The 18,646-nt window shown below is 43.6% G+C and overlaps 1 protein-coding gene across 6 annotated transcripts in view; it reads left to right on the top strand.

Annotated features, from left to right (window-relative positions):
• Positions 1–4,847: 4,847 nt before the first annotated feature.
• Positions 4,848–18,646, top strand: part of SHANK2 (SH3 and multiple ankyrin repeat domains 2) — a 369,360-nt gene continuing 355,561 nt past the window's right edge. For 5 of the 6 annotated variants that reach the window (XM_054067527.1, XM_054067524.1, XM_054067526.1 and 2 more), the window contains exons 1-2: positions 4,848–4,972; positions 16,096–16,249. The gene's annotated coding sequence lies outside the window, so the exon portion shown is untranslated. Of the gene's footprint in view, positions 4,973–16,095; positions 16,250–17,573; positions 17,621–18,646 lie in introns of those variants that run through there. The other variant, XM_054067523.1, reaches the window with a different exon arrangement.

The raw sequence follows: 18,646 nt of genomic DNA, 5'->3' as shown, positions 1-18,646 counted from the left end.
CTTGTATACTGATTTATAGATGAACTATTTTCTTGAACAAGGTAAGGAGCGCAAGTTAGGGAAGACTTTTTTTTCTCAGTTTTTTAATAGCAAAAAACTTGCAACAAATGACTCCATGGTAATTTGCCTATAATGGTAAAGGAACAGCTTTATTTTTTTATCAGTTATTAATTTTAAAAAGTATTTTATCTTGGAATGCAAGGAACCTAATAAAAATTGACACAAAGTATTTATATTTAAATGACTTAGTAATTTAAAGGGCACAGTAATCTTACCTCAGGATATATTAATGTATTTTACACCTCTTCCAAATCTATGTTGAACTGGTGCTTTTAATGACTTTTATTATTCTTGAAGGATGTAAAGAACTGCTGGAGAAATCTACTCACAGTCGCAGGAAAAAAAATCTGCACTAATTTAACTTTATATTGGTTTAAGCTTAATAAGATGGCTCATTAAGGCCAGCTGATAAACCATAGAAGGGGGAAAATAGTTACTGCAGAATCATGGAAGCAAAATGCAGAAATGCAATGAAGATGTCAAAAAGTCCCACTCAAAGAGAGCTTAGGAAGTGCAGCTGAGGGTATTGAACAGAGCATAGAAAAGGATTGGGGATTCAGTGGTGAAGATATTTTGGGCAGGATCGTTCAAGGGAGTGAGGGGTTTGAGATCTTATCCATAAGCAAACTCATTCTTCATAATTATATAAAAGATTTGATTTGACCATGAAAGTGCTTTGTAAGGATTTAGTAAATGTTCAAAATAAATCCCCTAATTTCTACAACTTGATCTATTTGGAAACTTACAAAAACGCTAAGGAATGTGTAGGGTTTCTTTAAACAAAATATTTCACTTTTTACCTCTTGTACAAGAAATCTGAATTTGGGGTCTGCCTCAATATTGCTTTAGTCCTGTCTCCATTTCTATAATTCAACTACACACAGGTTCTGCTTGATTGGAGTTTAAAGAATCTTGTAATAAGCCTAATAATAAGTCAAATGCTAAACTTGCATTCAAAATTATCAGAATGCATTCAAACCAGATCATTAATCTAAAGCAAAGAGAGGTTAAAAAGCCCTTGAAACTTCCTTTGCTGCTAATGGGTTTCATTCCACTTAACCCCCTCAGCCTACAAAAGGTTGGTTCTCCAGTCTAATACAGTGAATAGCCAAACTCACCCATGAAAGAAAGTTCCCAAGGCTGCAAAGTTATTTAATTTCTAACAAATATAAAGATCTGCTCTTGCTGTATTTGCATTTGTGTGCTTTTGCAAGGATAAAATGTTACAGACAAAATTTCCTAATATTATGTCCCAGCTTATGAGGGGGAACAGTTTGAAGCTGAAAGAGGGGAGATTTAGATTTTAGGAAGAAATGTTTTCCTGTGAGAGTGGTGAGGCACTGGCCCAGGTTGCCCAGAGAAGCTGTGGATGCCTCATTCCTGGAGGTGTTCAAGGCCGGGTTGAATGAAGCTTTGAGCCATGTGAATCGGTGGAAGGTGTCTCCACCCATGGCAGGGCATTTGGCACTGGATGATCTTTGAGGTCCCTTCCAACCCAAACCATTTTATGATTCTATGATTCTATGAACTTAACCATATTTTTCAGGCAACTGGTTGTAGTTGGGAGTAGGTGCTTTGTCCCGGTTTTCTTAGCTCCTACTCAGCTGAAGCTCTTGGAGAGGACAGTAATATACTTTTAAATGAAGAAACCTACAGGTCTAGAAACTGAGAATGCAATTAATTATACATAAAGATTAGGTACAACTTAACCATCAAAATAAAGTTTTAGACAACACAGTTAAGTTTGTTTGTGCCTTTCTGTTGTCTCCATCAGTATTTATAAAGTACTCAAAGGATCCCAAATTTTTCTTGCACCTTAGAGTAAACAAAGAAATATATACATTTCAATATGATCATTCTTTGAAACTTCATTTGAAATTTGATGAAGTTATATGTATTAATATAATTTACGCCAGTAAAAATATGGATGCAGAATTATGCAACTTCATGCAGAGCAACCGTCAGACATTACCACTGAGGTAAGTAATTTCTATTTGCACTTTTTATACGCTGGTCGTCAGCTACAATATTGAGTTTTGAATTACAGCCTGAAAAGGAATTAAATAGTTTTCACTGCTTTTTGTTGCTGCTGCTGTTGTTCAGTGTTTGCAAGTTTTTTAATTGTAAAAGATGCTGTAGATGGAGTTTTTCTTCTTAGCACTGCTGTCCTATTTTCCAGTGATATCCCCAGGGGATCTAACATGAGTTTAAGTAAGTCCATTTTTTCTCGACTGACAGAACAAATGTTCAGATGCTTTAAAATTTAAAAAGCAAAATGTAGGGATGGGTATAAGAGTTTAGAAGAGTTACAAAATTCCCATTCAAATCAAATTGCCTTCCTTTTTGTTTGTTTCCTTCTGGGTCCTTTTTTGTTTGCTTTTAATCTCCTATAACAATGTTACACTCTGAGAGCTAAGCATTCCAAAACCACCCTTCATTTACACCTAAAAGACCTCCATGTATCACCAAGGACTTGCAACCAGGAGGGAGAATTAATGTGTGAACTTTGCCAGTGAATGCACCTATGTGCATAAGAAGTTTTGCATGAAAATGATTTTCATGGCACACAGTTTAATATTCATGAATATTTATGAGGTAACATAGTTGCTCTGTGTATTTAAGAGAATATTTGCCTTTTCAAGGATGATTCTTGTTTAAAAAGGGCCATTAAAGATCTACCATTGTAAGAAGTTTTGCAACTATACAAAGGAGTTCAAAAAGTCCAAAAATGAGTTGCTATAGATATTCACATGTTTTCTGTTCTATTTAGTTTGAAATAGCTTATATAGAATAAATATAGCGAGAGTCATTGTTGTTACAGTTCAGCGTGGTGTTGTGCCTAAGGGTTGACTCCTTCAAGTGGTCTAAAATCTATATTCTTGCATAGAATAACTTGAAATCTGCACAATGTGGCATTACTGATCTGATATTAGCGTTGTTTGGGTTTGAGGATAAAGAGTCAAAGATACAGCCTTTTTAGTATCATGTTTTACCAAATACTTATCCTAACTTTATTGCATCGTTCAAAGACACAAACTATGCTTCTAGTGTCTCCAAATGCTTTCCGTGGCTTGGCAGTGACCCTAGCTGGAAGTAAGTAAGCTGTCAAAGGTTCAGCCCATGCCATGACAAAATGTGGTGTACTTGGGCCTAGCTGTCGAGCTGTAGCTGCCCCCCCAAATGTAGGTGCATCCCAGGTAATGTCTGGGAAGATGCAAGGAAACAGCAGCAGTGCGTGCACAGTTGGAATGTGTGAGATCAGCAAGTCCTACACATTCATTGCCTGTGTGCTCCCCACCACATCTGGGTCCACATCTTCATCCAGGATTTCCCCCTACCTTGAGATCTGTGGCCTGAGCCCGCCTCACACTTGGATCTCCTCGTCAAGCCTGACAACTTCTGTTCTTCTAGGAAATCAGTGTGTAAGTAAAAGTTTCTGGCTTCTTGCATCATCTGTGATATTTGTCCCTGCTACCTGCTGATACTCATCCCTACCAGCTGTGATGTTTGTTCCTACTAGCTGCGATACTCTTCCCTACTAAGCTACAATACTCATCCCTACTAAGCTACAATACTCATACCTACTAGCTGCAATAGTTGTCTCCACTAGGTGTGATATTCAACCCCACTAGTTGTGATGCTTGTCCCCACTAGCAGCAATGCTCACCCCTACTAGCTGCAATACTCGTCCATACTAGCTGCAATGTTCATTCCCTCTAGTCGCGATACTTGTTGCCACTAGCTTTGATGTTTGTCCCTACCAGCTGTGATACTCATCCCTACTAAGCTGCAATACTTGTTCCTACTAGCAGTGATGTTTGTTGCTACTAGCAGCGATACTCATCCCTACTAAGCTGCAACCCTCATGCCTACTAGCTGCAATACTTGTCCTCACTAGGTGTGATATTCAACCCCATTAGCTGCAATATTTGTCCCCACCAGCTGCGACATTCGTCCCCACTAGCTGCGATGTTTGCCCCTTCTAGCTGCGATACTCATCTCTACTAGCAGCAATGCTCATCCCCACTGGCTGTGATATTCGCCTCTACTAGCTGCGATGCTTGTTCTTACTAGGTGTGATACTCATCCCTTTAGCAGCGATGTTCACCCCTTCTAGCTGCGATGCTCATCCCCCTGGACTGCGATGTTTGTCCCCACCAGCTGCGACGCTCATCCCCACTGGCTGCCACGCTGGCTCTGCCATGGTCCCACACCCCGGGTTGCCCTCCCGAGCCCCTCGGCAGCAGCTGCCCTTGCCCATCCCTCTGCCACTGCCCATCCCCCTGTCCATCCCTCTGCCCCACGCTCATCCCTCTGCCCCACGCTCATCCCTCTGCCCCATGCCCGTCCCTCTGCCCCATGCCCATCCCTCTGCCCCATGCTCATCCCTCTGCCCCCTGCCCATCCCTCTGCCCATCCCCCTGCCCCCTGCCCATCCCTCTGCCCATCCCTCTGCCCGCACAGCGGATGCACCGATGGCGCTGGGACCCTCTCCTCCATCCCCTCAGGGTCAGACGTGGAGGGGAACAAGATCACAAAATAAAAGCCAAACCCATGAAAACTGAGTAAAGCAAGGCTGAGCTGCCGGAGCGGGGCCACGGGCACTGACCCAGCCCCCGGGGCTGGAGGTAACCGGAGCGGGGTGGGTGGGAAAAGGGGGCAGCGCCGGCCCCTCGGTAGGAGCATCCGGTAACCGTGGGTGCAGGCACCGATGGTGGAGGCTGTAACGGAGGGGTTGGCCGGGGCAGCGAGGCGGGCACTGCCTGTCTGAGCTCGGGGGGCGGCTCCCCGACACGGCCCCCCCCCTCCCGCCCCGGGATACGCGGTCCCGCTGAGCCCGGGCAGCGGCGGCTGCTAGGAACGAGGCGAAAGCTGTCCCCGCAGCCCCCATCGCAGCTTCCTATCGCCACAGGTAGGGATGGCCCGGGGGGCAAGGAGGGATGCGACAAAGTAGGGATGGCCCGGGGGGGAAGGGGGATGCGGCTGCCGGTGTCGCCCCGTGGAGCATCAATTGGCATCAGCCCAGTGGCATCGCTCCGAGGACCCCCCCCGCCCCCAGGGGTCGGGGAGTTTTACCCAGGTGGTGAATGTGGGGTTCGCCCGTGCAGACGGGCTCTCCACCACCCCCTGGACTTGGGCAGTGGAGTTTCTTTATCCCGGCGGGGCGCGCAGCGGGGTTTGCTACCCGGGCAGGGTGGAGGCAGGAGATGCTGCTTGGCTGGAAGGTGCCTTCCTGCCCTCGCTGCCAGCTGGGGATGGGAGCGGTGCAGCGGCACGTTTGGGGTTGGTGGGGGTGGAAATAAGAGGGGTGCGTGGCTGTGAGGAGGTGGCGGAGGGGAGGGATGCGGGTGGACCCGGTTCTCAAAGAGCGGGTGGGGGTCCAAGCGCATCCCGACTCTTTCCGCACAGAAGGAAGAGGGGCAGGAAGGGTAGAAGTAAGCAAAGAAGCAGAGCGACCTTCACTTGCGCTGTTTGTGTGGCTGCGGGCGGCGGGATGAGGTAGGAGAGGGTTTGGAGTATGAATAGTGGGAAGACGCTTCCGGGGGGCCCCACGGAGGAATCAAAGCAGTGGGAAATGCAGTCACCTGCCGGCAGGCTTAGTCCGAGACACCTTGTGTAAGGAAGCCTTGCTCTTTAACCCAGAAAAAGTCACAAAACCTCCCTGCAAGTAACTGAATGTGCCGCCGAATTTATTCTTTTTACGTCCTTTTCGTTTTAAAATCTTCCTTTTCTCCTTTCTCGTGGTCTTGGCTCTTTTCAACTCCTCTCAGAATAACCTGCCTTGTTCGGGGGGAGAAGGGGGATAAAAGTCCTGGGAAACAAATGCTATCTTTGTTTAAAGCTATTTGTGGATCAAGGTTGTGACTTCACTGTGAAATAGCATGGATCTTGTTTGGTTATATTAAAAACACAATAACACATTAAAATAAAATCTTGAGAGGTAACTAGGCTGAAGTGCAATTCAGCAGTCTGAGGCTTTAATGTAGGTTTTACAGTACCTTGTGTCTCTTGTGAATAAATATATAATTAGTGGTAGGCCTTTTCACTTTTTTTAATGTTCTATTTGAAGAAGTACTTCAGGGTAGCAATTATAATTGATAATACTTCTAATATTTGCCACTTTCTGGCTGAGATCTGTAGCTGTGACTTTAGGTGTTTCTGTTTGTTATGGTATGCTATATTACTTTACTGGTATAGAATGTTATTTTAAAACCTTTGGTGTGTTGGTGAGCGGATCAGATTTCCTGTGGACCTGTCTGAATTAAACCTGTGATTGCCTAATTGCTCATGAAAAATGAGAATCAATAAACAGCATCATCTGTCTAGTCTCACGTTACTCTCATAAGGCACTTGTATCACCTAACACAGCACGGCCTTAATCTGCTGGTTATTGTGGACAAATAATAGAGAATAGCACATCCTTATACCTGAGGGAAACCGGAGGTGAAGCAGCATTGTTTCTTGCCTGGTCTCCCTAGAACACGTTCTTCAGGCTTGGTAAGGTGGCGATGAACACTCCATCTCCTGTCTGCAGTGGGACACGGGGAGCACTTCCATATACACCAGCTTAGATGTGATAGGAGACAACAAGAAAATGGGTTCAAGTATGGATCCATCCTTCCCAGGTTTCTGTTCTGTTTAAAAGTTGCAGATTGCAATTAGTGAGCAGGAGTACTTGCTGTTAAATTTTTGAACCCATTGCTGGAGATTTCAGCTTTGGATGTGGGTGTGAGTGGAAGCCTCACATGTCCTCAGCATCTCTGAAATGCAGTAAGTTTTTAACACCTATATGCATTTTGGAGCCTCAAGACACTCAAGCCCCAGCTGTCCTCCTGGATATCGCAGGACATTAACTATCTCCATATCTTCTGTCTTAAAAATGCAAGGAGTCCAGTTATGCCAAATATGTTAATCCCTCAGAATTCAAATGAGAGCACAAACCGAGAACAGGGAAGCAGAGATCTCATCTGTGCTCAGTTCCTTGCAGTGGCAGGAGGGGGTGAGCAGGCTGGCGAGATCCCAGTTGGAGAAGCACTCCCAGTCTTGTAGGAAGAGGCAAAATGGCCTCAAAATACCCTTGGTGAACAGGGTCAACACTTTCTCAGTTCCAAATTTGACGTGTTCTTATGTTCTTACATGCGTTAAGGTATCAACACCACCCAGCATTTCTGATGATTTTCTGCAGCACCTCTAAACTACAGTGCAGCTTTAGTATTTCTTCTCTAGCCACAGTTGGTCTGATGGATTAGAAGAATTAGGTTGAAAAAAGCAGCAGCTGAATTTAGACAGTCAGACTTAAAGACTGGTCAAATTCAGCGTTATTCCTGTGCACCTTTTCCAGGTGTTTTGCTGGAAACTAGAATTAAAGGCCCATGAAGATGCGTCTGAGAGTCAGTGTCATCTGCCAAATTCTTTGTATTCATTCTGACTAGCTCTCTTTATAGCCTCTGTTTTATCCTCATGCTTTCTCCCGCTGTTAGGTCCAGAAAACCAATTTTTTGTTTCTTCAGGTTGATTTCCCCCTGCTTCCATCTCAGTTTTTCTTATTTTCCCCACACTTGTTCTTCTCTGTCTTTCAGCTGAGGTTATTCCAGCTTTCTGTTTTCCTTTAACTTACAAATTTCTCAGATGCTATAACCCCTGGGTTACTTCTTAGATGCCCACTCAGAAACAGCCCTGGCTCTTTCCGACTATGAGCTGCTCGCAGCTGGTGGCCACAAACACTGTCTGAGTAGTTTGCATCTTGGAAATAGTACTTCTCCACCTTGCACTATGCTCCTGGAGTGGGTTATCCTGCAGATTGAGCCGTTTAGGGTGTGCCTTGAGTGAGGTGTCTGTAGGGTATCTGGGATGCGAGGAAGGCGGAGGGCTGGGAGACATGGTGCTCCTTCTCCAAATCAGCCAAGGCAGTCCAAAGAAGAGAAGATAAATTATGCAGGAGAGCCCAATGACTTGATCACATTTCTTTCTTAAGTTTCATTGGCAGACTTCAATTTCGCCACTTCTGAGGTCAGACTCTTATGTTGGGGAGTTTGACGAGTGTTTGCCGTGTAACAGAACTGTGAGTTTCTAAAGAAGCCCCTTTAGAGTCCCCATGTGATGTAAGTCTTTCCAACAAACTAGTTTTCCATTAATTTATGCACCCTAAATCATGTGAATTCTTTGATAAGGATAGTAGAGACAAGTTATTTATCTTCAGCATTTTAAGACTCTTTTTTGACCTTTGCTTATTCCTCCTGTGTTTGTTATTCATGTCTCTTGCATATCTGAAACATCTTTGCTGAACCCTACAGGAGGATCATTGCTCTGTTTTCCAACTTCTCAATCTTGTTCTAATCAAAAATGTAAATACATGCATAATGATTTGTATGCCATTAGCTTCAGGAAAATACTGTCATGCTAAAATCAATGGTTTTTGATATCTAATTTTCCTGCCTGCCTGAGAAGTAACACCTGGAGTTCACAAACCAAGAATTCAGAAAATATAAACTACTTTTGCTGTTTAATTTACACATTTTTTCAGTTCAGCCAGAGAAGAACAAGAATGTAAAAATATGGTGATGGTGATTTTTCTAGCCAGCTCTTCAGTTTTCATATTTCAAGAAAAAGCTTTGTTGTTTTTTTATTTATAAATGAACAAACTTGGTATGGTATATACTTACACTCAACTTGCCAGCACTGATCTTGCTGTGAACGGTTATGAACACAATATCTATCACTTTCCAAAAATTTCAGTGAAACTCTCTACATCTTTGGACAGGAACTTGCAGATTTTGAGGAATACAGGGAAACCAGAGGAAAACAATGTCGTAGTAGCTAGTGTAGCAGCGTAGCTGACCCCGGACTTGAGTTTCCCCAGCACAGAGCTTTGTGTGTGAATGGAAAGATCAGGCTGCGAGTCTCTGTGTGAAGCAATTGGTAGACAAGGATACGACATAGGCACTTTGCCAGCGGTTTACACAAGTGTTTTTTTCTTGATGTCAGAGATGCTGAGAATAAAAATACTCATGTTCTTGCATGTTTGTGGAGATGATCGTCACTGACGTCTCAGAAATGCTGAGTATGTGTATTAGACACAGTTGTTTTATGTTTAAGCAGATGAGATTTAATTAATGTTAAAAACCTAGGGTCAGAAATGAGCTCTTGATATGCATCATTTGCCCAGAATTCAGGTCTTGTTTTAATCGGCTGTCTTCAAGTCATTGAGTCTGTAAGCCAGCACAGGGTTACTTTGGATCAGATACCATAGCATATAAGCACTATCCCTATCTGAAAGTGCTCTCAGTCTTTGAAAACAGGATTAACGGCAGCACTGCAAACACTGTGTGCTGCTGGAGTGCATTATACTGTTAGAAATGCATGTTCTATACCCCTTAGGAGCAAACAGAAAGTACCACTGCTAGTCATGGTTCAATATAGCAGCTTTAACATGTCCATTCTTTCAGGAAGGAGGAGACAACGGTGTACGGCATCTGTGTTGGTAGATGTAAAGACCTACTTCTAAACAGTGAGATAAAACATAAAGGCAAACTATGGCTCTGGTTTAAGTTCAAATTATATTTGAAAGGGCATTTTGATTTCCTTTGTTGGGACACATCTAGTGTATGGATCTGTCTGATGTCTGAGACACAGTAGCTGTATTTCATGCTCACCGCTTTTTCTAATAAATTTCTTCTATTAAAATTAAACAGTATGTGATCTCTCATTAAAAAAAACCCAAACCCAAACAAGCCCCCCTTCTTTTAGGAACTAGTTAAGTTTTTAGAAACCAACAAGGCTTCTGTGTGTTTTTGATGGTGAGTGGAAGAGAGCAGTGCACCCATGTTCATTCTTGCACATTTATTCTTCTTTTATGTAGGGGTCTGTTGTAGCATATGGAGAAACGTGCATTGTGCTCAGCAGTGTGAGCGTGCTGTGAGGATCTTGGTAGCTATGCATGGTTGAGCAATAGGATGCTTAATGAGGGGATGCTGAATGATGCAATAAGTGTTGTACAAACGCCTTCTTAGAGGCACCAGAGACCATGCCTTTACAATGAAATAAAATAAGCCAGTGACTGTTTGTGCCGAAGCCTAACGGCACAACATAGCTCCTTCATGCACATCTGTACTGTCTTCCTTTCCAAAACAGAGTGGTAGGATCAGACTGTCTGTCGGGGGCGGGGCGGGGGGAGCCTGGGGTCTCTGAGTGCCTGAGTTGTGCCTGTGCACTCATTCCCTGGGATCCTTGGGTGAGAGGGCAAAACCCATGCTAGTGAAGTGGAGGCAATTAAGCATCATAAACAATCTCTGGCCCATTTTGTTGATCAGTAAAGCCGCAGGTGTAATATTCAGGACTTATGGCATCATTGTTCTGAAATGTTCATTTATTATAGAAAGGGGTGTTGTATATCATTGATTTAAACTACTTCATTGCTACTTTTAGATTTTAAATGTCTCCAATTTAGGTTTCTGTTATACTTAGCCATGTAGACAAGTTCGTAGTTGCAATTTCAGATTCATAGCACACATGTGCTTTTTGTTTAATTAAACTTTACTGACAAAATAGCAGAGCGAGTACTTGACAAAATTTGAGAATTGTAATGAGGATGCCGTAGTTATGGAAATACAGTGCTGGGACTAACATCCTTTCAATTACAAACGGAGGATATTTACTCTGTCTGAGTAAATCTTGAAAGCAAACCTTAGGAAAAGTTTGTTAAATGGTATTTTTATGTTCCACACTGAGACTGAAGCCATGAAACAAGTAGTTTAAGCTTTGAATCTAAAGTTTAATGACCAGAGTATAACACAGAATATCTTCAACAGCCCTTATTGTGATTATCAAGATGCTCCTCCTTTAATTTGTCTTAACGCTGCAATATAAATATTTTAAATCATCCAACCATGCCACCATCGTGACTTTTACCTGGGGATCTGAGAAGATACTGTGTGTCTTGAATAGTTTGTGACTACAAGAAAGTTGGGGAGGGACTTTTTACAAAGGCTTGTAGTGATAGGACTAAGGGCAATGGCTTTAAACTGCAGAGGGGCAGATTTAGACTAAACATGAGGAGGAATTTCTTCATGATAAAGGTGGTGAGGCACTGGAACACGGTCTCAGAGAAGTTGTAGCTGCCCCCATCCCTGGAGGTGTTCAAGGCCAGGCGGGGTGGGGCCTTGGGCAGCCTGATCCAGTGGGACGTGTCCCCGCCCATCCCAGGGTGGTGGAACTGGATGATCTTTAAGGTTCCTACCAACCCAAACTATTCTATGATTCTGTAGACAACCCTTTCATGTAAGTCTCAGGGTGGGAGACCTCTTTTTGGGTCATTTACAACAGCTAATGGTCTGTGATGGGTTGTACCAGCTAGAATGAAGAACAACTAGAGTACTGAGGGGAAAAAAGAATAGGTGAGAAAAAGGAACAAGAGAAGTAGAGATGGAGAGATATGACCACAAGTGAAGGCTATCACAGTTAATGTGTTGCATTACCTTGATAATTTGCTGACCTTAATGTGGGATGTATGGGTGAAAATAATCAGTGGAAAAGGCAACAAGAGAAGTGTTAGAAAAAGTTCTTAAAAGGCCATGCATTTAATCCTACTACTTAAAGAACCTCTGTTGCAGGTGAGAACTAAAATCTCTGTTTCCCACTCATATATATATGATATAGTTCTTTCCCCAGTTTACTAGTTATACATCCTTTGGCTTTCTGTTTTCATCAGTGACCTGGATGAGGGGACACAGGGAATCCTCAGCAGGTTTGCTGATGATATAAAGCAGGGACAAGTGGCTGGTACACCAGAAGGCCTGGATAGGCTGGAAAGTTGGGTGCAGAGGAATATTAAGGAAGTTCAACAAATGTAAGTGTAGTGTTCTGCACTTTGTGAAGAAAAGCCCCATGCACCAATACAGCTTAGGGGTTGACTGGCTGGAAAGGAGCTCTGCAGAGAAGGACCTGGGAGTTCTGGTTGAAAACAAGTTGACAATGAGCCACCAATGTGCCCTGGTGGCCAAGAACGCCAATGGCATCCTGAGGCGCATTAAAAAGTGTGTGGTAAGCAGGCTGCAGGACATTCTCCTTTCCTTCTACTCTGCTTTAGTGGGGCTACATCTGGAGTATTGTGCCCAGTTCTGGGCTCCCCAGTTCAAGAAAGACAAGAAACTACTGGAGGGAGTCCAGCGGAGGGCCATAAAGATGATCGGGGGACTGAGATGTATCTCTTGTGAGGAGAGGCTGAGATATCTGGCTCTGTTCAACCTGGAAAAGAGAAGACTGAGAGGGGACTTCCACAGAATCATAGAATCACCAAGTTGGAAAATACCTCCAGGATGATTGAGTCCAACCATTCCTATCAACCACTAAACCATGTCCCTGAGCATCTCATCCACCTGTCTTTTAAAGACCTCCAGGGATGGTGACTCCACCACCTCCCTGGGCAGCCTCTACCAGTGCCCAATGACTCTTTCTGTGAAAAACTTTTTTCTGATGTCCAGCCTGAACCTCCCCTGGTGGAGCTTGAGGCCATTGACTTTATCAATGTCTAAGGGGCAGGTGTTCAAGAGGATGGGGCAGACTCTTCCCAATGGTGCCTAGCAACAGGACAGAGGGTGTAAGCTGAAACACAGGAGTTTCCACCTGAACATGAGGAAAACCCTCTTTCGTGTGAGAGTGACAGAGCACTGGCTGTCCAAGGGGATTGTGGAGTCTCCTTCTCTGGAGATACTCAGACTCTGCCTGAAAGCACTCCTGTGCAGCCTGCTGGAAGTGACCCTGCTTTAGCAGGCGGGTTGGACTGAATGATCTCCAGATGTCTCTCCCAGCCCTTATGTTCTGTGATTCCTGCTTGAATTGATGTTGTTTCTTCATTAGCTGTAGAAGTTGCAGTTAGTCAGTTCTGCAGCTGACAGTCTGATGTTGACTCAAAGTTACTCGCCCCTTCTTAGAATACGTTTTAAGTGTTTCTTCTCAGAATTTTTTTCATCAGAAATCTGGACCAGTTTTCTTGGTAGCTTAAGGTGTCACTGACAGTGTGTTCTACACCAGCTCCAACCTAATTTTTTAACCAAAATATGGGCTATAATTAAACTAGGCATATAATTAAGAAGTTGAAATAAGACTTTTCTAGGTATAAAAAGATGCTTTTGTAATGAAAAATGCATGTGCTCAGATCCCATCAACCTCTTAAAAGGAGGGCTGATGGCAGATACTTTGACGTGCAGTAGGCTGATAGTGAATTACATTTATGTTCCTCATGTGGATATTTTGCAAGTAGCTTTTCCGTGAAAGAGAGTGTTGGGAATAGGGTATGTCACTGGAAACTGTGTTACGTTTTGGTTAACGGTCACATTCTGGTTAAAATTGTTGAGTATTGATGTTTTCCTGTTTCCCCATTATTTTCAACTGTTTTACTGACCATTGTAATATGGAGATATTTTTCAGTTAATCATAGACTCATAGAATAGTTTGGGCTGGAAGGGACCTCAAAGATCATCCAATTCCAACCCCCCTGACATGGGCAGGGACACCTCCCACTGGATCAGGCTGCCCAAGGCCCAGTCCAGCCTGGCCTTGAACACCTCCAGGGATGGGGCAGCCACAACTTTGTGATTGTAGCTGCCCCATCCCATGATGAAGAAATTCTTCCTAATATCTAACCTAAATCTGCCCCTCTCCAGTTTATACCCTTTGCCCCTCATCCTATCACCACAAGCCTTTATGAATAATCCCTCTCCAGCTCTCTTGTAGCCCCCTTCAGGTACTGGAAAGTCGCTATGAGATCTCATCTGAGCCTTTTTCTCTCTAGGCTGAAGAAGCCCAACTCTCTCAGCCTGTTCTCATATGGGAGGTGCTCCAGCCCGCAGATCATCTTTGTAGCCCTCCTCTGGACCTGTTCCAACAGTTCCATATCATCCTTACGTTGAAGATTCCAGAACTGGACACAGTACTCCAGATGAGGTCTCACAAGAGAGGAATAGAGAGGCAGAATCCCTTCCCTCAACCTGCTGGCCACACTTCTTTTTATGCAGCCCAGGATACGGTTGGCCTCCTAGGCTGTGAGCCCCCGTTGCTGGCTCATGTTGAGCCTCTCATCGACCACCATCCCCAAGTCCTTCTCTGCAGGGCAGCTCTCAATCACATCCATCTAAAGAATGCAGAGTTTCTCCACCATATAAGTTAGGAAATCAAAGAGATTCCCACCCGAGTTGTGCCCCAGTGCCATGCTGTAGATGGGGAGGTGGAATCGGGTGCCTGCCACTACTGCTTGCCTCCTCTCTAGAAAGAAACTTTCAGAAGACCTGATCTGGTGAAAAAGTTGAATGTAATAAGACTTCTGCCAATTACCAGCCTTCAGGTTACTTGCAGGACATGTCCTTACAGCTTTGACGTTAGCAGTAAGAGTAAATTTCAAACTGGCAGGTAACTGACCTGTGGAAATCTTCCAGTAGCTGTTTTAGACCAGCTCCTTTCCAATTAGGTTCCCCTTACAACGTACCATCAGTGGAGCAAGCTCAGTAATTTGGCCCATTAATTTAGTCTAGTGTGTACAGATACCTGTAGCCATTATTTCTGAAAATAGATTTTTAAGTACACTATAAAAGATTGTAGCTGTATAAAACATTATGTCTCTCTTAAATGACACCGATCCAATTAGACAGTATTCTCATAGGACATGACTTTGGTGTAATATTGTTATTAGTTTTGTTACTATACATTACTTTAATAAGACTGCAGAATGATCCTACCGTCAATGCAATGGACTGTATGAACTCTGTCTTTTCCAGGTAATACTAAGATAGGATTTTCTGAAGCATATTATAGCCTGAAAAGCAGAAGCAAGAAAATTACACCCTTTTCTACTACTGATAGTCACGTATCCTTTGTTACCCATTGCCTATTCCTAGGAATCATAAAAGGAAATTTGACTGCTGGGCAATTAATTTTTTTTAAACTTTATCCTTGGCTGTTTTATATATTTGTCAGTAAGAGTGTTATATATTAACTCCCAGAAGCTAGAATTGGTGTGGGAGCAACAAAAGTTGATGTGAACCCAAAGACCTTAATTCAGCTCAGTCATTGCCCCTCTGCTATCATGACAGGCCGTTCAGATGAGACCTGAGAAGGTTGAAAAGTCTAAAATGAAATGGTAAAGTTTTTTGGTAGACAAGGCTTGTTTACCCATCCATTGCAGGCAATTGTGGTTTATAAGCATGTGATTTGTGTTAGGATCAGCAAGATGTGTCAGCTTCGGGCTTCTGAGAGGATGCATCCAGATAAGGACTCAAGCAAAGTGACACATTTTTGTTTTTTTTCACTTCCTGCTATCGTAAGGAATAAGGGCCAGGAACCAAGGCAAAATTGTGGCCTATACTGAATGTCTTACAGGGCTTTACTGCTTTAAAATATGTTTGATTAAGAGCTGGTTTAATTTCACCTAACTTTAGTGGTTTGAGTGTCTTCAGTGGTGAATAGAGAATGGTCCTTCTGGAAAGCCCCTTTTCCATGTGGCTCCTCCCAGGTAACAAGTGATAGGACAAGAGGAAATGGCCTCAAGTTGTGTCAGGGGAGGTTTAGTTTGTATACCAGAAAAAAACTTCTTTACCAAAGGAGTGGTGAAGCATTGGAACAGGCTGCCCAAGGAAGTTGTGGAGTCTCCTTCCCTCTAGATGTTGAGAAATGTGTAGGTGCAGCGCTCCCAGACACAGCGTAGTAGGCAAGGTGGTGTTGGGCTGATGGTTGGACTGGATAGTCTTAGAGGTCTTTTCCAACTTTAATGATTCTATGATTCAGCCATCTCTGCAAGGACGAGTTTCTTCCGCCTAAACTCTCAGTGGTGGCCACTTGGCAGGAATGGCAGACCTGGCTGGTGTACCCCATAAATGTCTGCATTTGTCCTCCAGTGACTCTCTGGCTTGAGAGGAGAAGGTCTGAGGAACTTCCACGTGGAAGGTTGGCTGCTCCATTCAGTGCCATCTTCGCTCTAAAGTGAGCCCGGAAGCTGCTTGGGAAGTGAACAGCCCACAGAAATCTAATGCTTTTCCTATTTCTCAGTTCCAGCCCTGTTACATCTGCTTTGATTCACCCTGCTTCCCATCGGAAAGCTTCCCATCAGAAAGCACAAGCCCAGCAGGACAGACGAGTGGTCTCCATGCTCACCTTTGTGGGCGCCAGCCACCGTACAAATGACTCCACTCTCAGACACGAGGTAAGGTCATACATGGGGGAGAAGCTTCTCGTGTGAGAGAAGAGGGATCTCAAGGTCAGCACTGCATATCCCTCCTGGCCTTTCACTCTGCAGAAGTTGTCTGGCAGCTTTGGATGCTGTCTTTTCTCTGCTTTCTTTCCCTTGGCTGCAAGGATGATATCCCCTCAGTGCTGTCCTCTGTGCAGTCATAACTGTGTGGGGGATGGAAACTGGTGACAGAGAGGCAGATGTCCCTCTCCTCCTGCAGTCTGACCTTAGTTTTGAGGCTTCCTATAACTCCCACTGCTGTTGATAGTCTCTGAATACCATCTTCACGGTTTCTCCTGATGTCTGCCAGATCACCAGCATGTAGTTGAGGTGTTATCTATGCTTTGCAAATACCATGAGCACCACCTGTAAAACTGAACTGAACCTACCATTTTTGCATCTTGTGAAAAAGCATTACAGAAGAAAAACACGTCCTTTCTTTTTTTTTTTCAAATGATTCTACTGCGTGAATCAGAAAATTGTATTTCAGCTTGCCATCAGCTCAGCGTTTACCTGATAGTGAAGATTACCTCTAAAAAAATATTTGAAAGAATATAAAGAAAGACCTTAGCTTTTAACAAATTCTGCTTTTTGCAAGGGTTGTTCAGCCTAGAGAAGAGAAGGCTCCAAGGAGACCTTAGAACAGTCTTCCAGTACTTAATGGGGCTATAGGAAAGCTGGGGAGGGGCTTATTATCAGAGAGTGCAGAGATAGGATGAGAGGGAATGGTTTTCAGCTGAAAGAGGGGGAGATTGAGATGAGGTACTTGGAAGAAATGTTTTCCTATGAGGGTGGTGAGGCACTGGCCCAGGTTGCCCAGAGAGGTCATGGCTGCCCCATTCCTGGAGGTGTTCAAGGTCAGGTTGGGTGGGGCTTGGAGGAACATGATCCAGTGGGAGGTGTCCCTGCCCACGGCAGGGGGCTGGAGCTGGGTGATCTTTCAAGGTCCTTTCCAACCTAAACTGTTTTATGATTCTGTTGATTCTAACCTGGCCTTAGGCATTTTTACAGTCAGGTTTGTGAAGTTATGTTTTTATATCCCTGCAAAGGCCACTTAGCTTGTCAGTCATCTGGAAAATGAATGTGCAGCATAATGCAATGCAAAATTTTTAGGCTTCAAAACCTATGAAATACATTTGAGGAATGAAAGTCTTTATTTAACGTACTTCAAGATCCTCAGCTGGGTTCAGCAGCTCTGCTGACGTCAGTTACTTGTGCTACCTCAGAGCTGACCTCAAAATCATGAGGATTAATGCGAAGAGCCACTGTGAAGCAGCCCTTAAATGCCACATGGAAGAAAATATGTCAAGGTCCCTAAAAGATCCATGCTACAAATAGTCCAAGGTAGTATTTTACTTTTTTATGTTTCTCCTTTCTCCTATATCCCGATAAGACTGTATTGTTTGTTTTTTTCTCCCGAGGAGTGTGATACCGTGCACAGAGCTGTGTGATGGCTTGTGTCCCATGGAGCTGCCTCGTAGTGTGTCACTGTATCTTTGGTTTCCAGTGAATTATATTTGTAATCCCAAATGTCTGTATACAGCACTGTTCTTGAGTCTGGTCACTTTTCCATCTTCCCTTCTATTGAGGATGTGATATTAATTTTTAATGAGTTCCTGTAGTAAAAAACCTTCTGTATATTTCAAAGGCAGAAAAGAGAAAGAGGAGCCTTTTAAAAAGTTCCACTGAAAACTTAAACGTTTCCTTGAAGTTTTCTCTCGTAAGGTAACCACCCTATTTTGTACAACTTTCTCTTCTCTCAACAAAGCTGGACTAAAACTCTGAGGATTCTTGCTGAGAATGTGTAATTGAATTTATTTTTCCTGAAGAAATTTATTCACTGAATGTTACACCCTATTTTTCTTTCTGCTGATGATAATCAGTTAATTATTCTCCAAAATTTCTTCATTAATTTACCTGTGTGTGTCAGGAAGACCAAAATCACTTGTTCGTTCATGTGAAGTGTTTTGCTAAAAAAACATGTAGCCCTGGTGTACTTTCCAGAGTTTGGATGTACCCAGTATGGATAGCTACAAAGCCAGGGAGAGCTGGTGGTCTGGGACCTGGGGGTGTGAATTCCTGCTCTAGTTTCTGGGTGTAGAATATTTAATTAATGGACTGGCTGAGAATGAGGGCACACCTTTAATTCAGGCTTACTTAAAAAGGACAGTGTGTGGCAAATTCCTGGCAGCCTCACCAAATTATAATGCTTTCAGAAGATCTGCTAGGCTAGGTAAAGAATATTGTAGGTGCACTGATCAGTTGTTTAATTGGATGAGTACCAACAGGATGTCTGCATCCCCTGGCTAGTGCTGCTCAGAGGCAGAGACTGTTGGTATTGTCACTTCTGGCAATATATAATATTCACTG

This window comes from Cuculus canorus, chromosome 5 (genome assembly GCF_017976375.1).
Source record: "Cuculus canorus isolate bCucCan1 chromosome 5, bCucCan1.pri, whole genome shotgun sequence".
NCBI classification, from domain to species: Eukaryota; Metazoa; Chordata; class Aves; order Cuculiformes; family Cuculidae; genus Cuculus; species Cuculus canorus.
The sequence above is the reverse complement of the archived record's forward strand: the minus strand, read 5'-3'. Positions and strand labels throughout refer to the sequence as shown.